This window comes from Gymnoscopelus microlampas, assembly GCF_963454915.1.
Source record: "Gymnoscopelus microlampas genome assembly, chromosome: 11".
Classification (NCBI taxonomy): Eukaryota; Metazoa; Chordata; class Actinopteri; order Myctophiformes; family Myctophidae; genus Gymnoscopelus; species Gymnoscopelus microlampas.
Genome location: NC_139948.1, coordinates 14,317,625 through 14,320,124, shown reverse-complemented (window position 1 = coordinate 14,320,124; position 2,500 = coordinate 14,317,625). Strand labels below are relative to the sequence as shown.

The 2,500-nt window shown below is 45.0% G+C and overlaps 1 protein-coding gene across 2 annotated transcripts in view; it reads left to right on the top strand.

Moving 5' to 3' along the window:
• The window catches only part of LOC311055235 (Na(+)/H(+) exchange regulatory cofactor NHE-RF2), a 56,893-nt gene that overhangs the window by 37,029 nt on the left and 17,364 nt on the right, over positions 1-2,500 (top strand). The gene's annotated exons all lie outside the window — the stretch shown is intronic.

The window sequence follows — 2,500 nt, the reverse complement described above, 5'->3', positions numbered from 1 at the left end:
TGTTACTTCCGCCGAATTAGTTACATTTTTGCCAGAAACAGACTGTATCAAATATAAGTGACTGACTATCATAAACGATACAGAACCTCCTCCCTGACAATTATGCCAAGACAGTTTGTTTATTTTTGGACCACAATTCTTATATGAGACGATTCTATGATGACCCAATGTTATTCTCCATAGCGAAATTACTTTACGAACCTGGGGATGAACGAGTGACGTCAGGACTTCGGTGGTTTATGGGTGTGTGAGCGAGAAGGGGGGAGAGAGAGAGAGAAAAAGCGGGTAGTGTGGGAGGGAGGGAGGGAGTGAGTGAGTGTGGGAATTTAGATTTAAAGCTATTTTTATGAATACCTTCAATGTTTCTAGCGTTGGTTCATAAAACATACTTGGTTGAGGAACTGAAATGTACTGTATATGCGCGCACAAATGCACAACCACACGTACGTGCACGCGTGCATGCATGCACACACACACGCTGACTTAAGGGAATATGATAGATGCTATTTGGGATTGGTAACATCATTTCTTTTCAGCAGTCAATTCAACAACATGCAGAAATGAGCTGTTTAGAGGATGGTAGATAGCTAAACAATGAGGTGCTGAAAGGGAGACAGACAGATAGATAGAGAGAAGGGTCGAGGAGGAATGATATAGTAAGTGGTTGGAGTCTCTGTAAGATAAACAGAGAGCCGTGCAGCTGGGAGTCATTAGGGAGATGTTTGTGTTTGCCAATCTAACCTCACGCTGTCTCCCGACGCCTGACCACACCACATTAATCCATCCCAGGAGCCTGTGCCATCCCCTGTGGGTGTGCGTGCATGTGCGCATGTGTGTGAGTTTGTTGTGATTGTAATCACACCTTGGTACTGTTTTTGTGTGTGTGTGTGTGTGTGTGTGTGTGTGTGTGTGTGTGTGTGTGTGTGTGTGTGTGTGTGTGTGTGTGTGTGTGTGTGTGTGTGTGTGTGTGTGTGTGTGTGTGTGTGAGTCTGACCTGATCTAACCTAACTTATAAGGTCTAGTCTGTACCGGATCATAACATCTGACCAGATCAGATCTTCTCCATAATGTGATACCAGTGTGCGAGAGAGAGACTGAAGTTGAGCCACAAAATGCAGATGGCCTGCTGTCAGTACAGCATTCAGAAAAAAAAGAAGAAATCTGCAGAGATACAAGTTTCAGTTAAAATCGGATTTCAGTTCAAATTCTTAATTCAATTCTGAGGGTGTTCACACTCCCAATTAAATTAAGACTCAGGATTTTACTGTGTATAATTCGATTAACTGGATTTAGGTGTGTATAATACCCATCTTTCTTGTTTTTTGTATATGCGGTGGCACAGTTTTTACCCTCTCAAGGCAAACTGAATTAGTTGAGGGACCAATTGCTATATCCTCATGGCCCACCAGTGGGCCCCGGACCACAGGTTGAGAATCACTGACGGAACACACGTCCGTCCACGTCATTTTCCCTCCCCTCATCGTAAATGAAACGTGGGCTGGCCTGGCGCTAGCGCACGCCGAGCGAAGTCACGGCTACACCCCGTAGACTGACTGCATGCTTGTTTTTTTAAACAACGGGGATGTTGAGGATTTTACGGTTCTATGGGCTTTTTGAATAATATTTTGATGAGCGGCAGAGCAAATTAAGGCGGGCCCTCCTTTTTTCTCTCCCTTTTTTTCAATTATCCCCTTTGGCAGGAAGTCACTCCCAACAATGACATCAGCCATTTCAAAATACTGTCCCCCGGTGGGAGGGAGGACCAGGCAGCAGGAGTCATTCTGACCACAATATCCAACCTTATCTTCCAATCTCAAACTGTTGTTGTTTTTTTACTCGGAACGAGGCTGAGTGGAAAGTTATAGAATAAAACTGGGATCCCTGCTACAGGGAATCCTCCCATGTGGAATTTCCCACCTGGTACTAACGGTGTAGTACTGCATGTCAGCAGAACACACACCCAGACACACACACACACACACACACACACACACACACACACACACACACACACACACACACACACACACACACACACACACACACACACACACACACACACACACACGTGTGTCTCTCTGTCTGTCTGTCTGTCTGTGTGTGTGTGTGTGTGTGTGTGTGTGTGTGTGTGTGTGTGTGTGTGTGTGTGTGTGTGTGTGTGTGTGTGTGTGTGTGTGTGTGCGTGTGTGCGTGTGTGCGTGTGTGTGTGTGTTTGTGTGCATTAAGCTGGTTCCATGTTATGCTACACCCTGTTTACCTGTCCCTAACAACTCATTATCAGATGAGGTTACCCCCCACCCCTTTAAACCTGTCACCATAAATCTGTCACTGGGCGTGGAGATATTACCTCTGTGCATTAAACGTCTATAGTCCTGAATGACATATAAGGATAATTCCTTTTAACAGGTTGTTCATGAAAGTCCTTGCGGTCTTGCTTCCAATGAGAACCTGTGAGCAATTAGGGGTTAAGAGTCTTGCTCAGGGACAAATTTCATTTCAT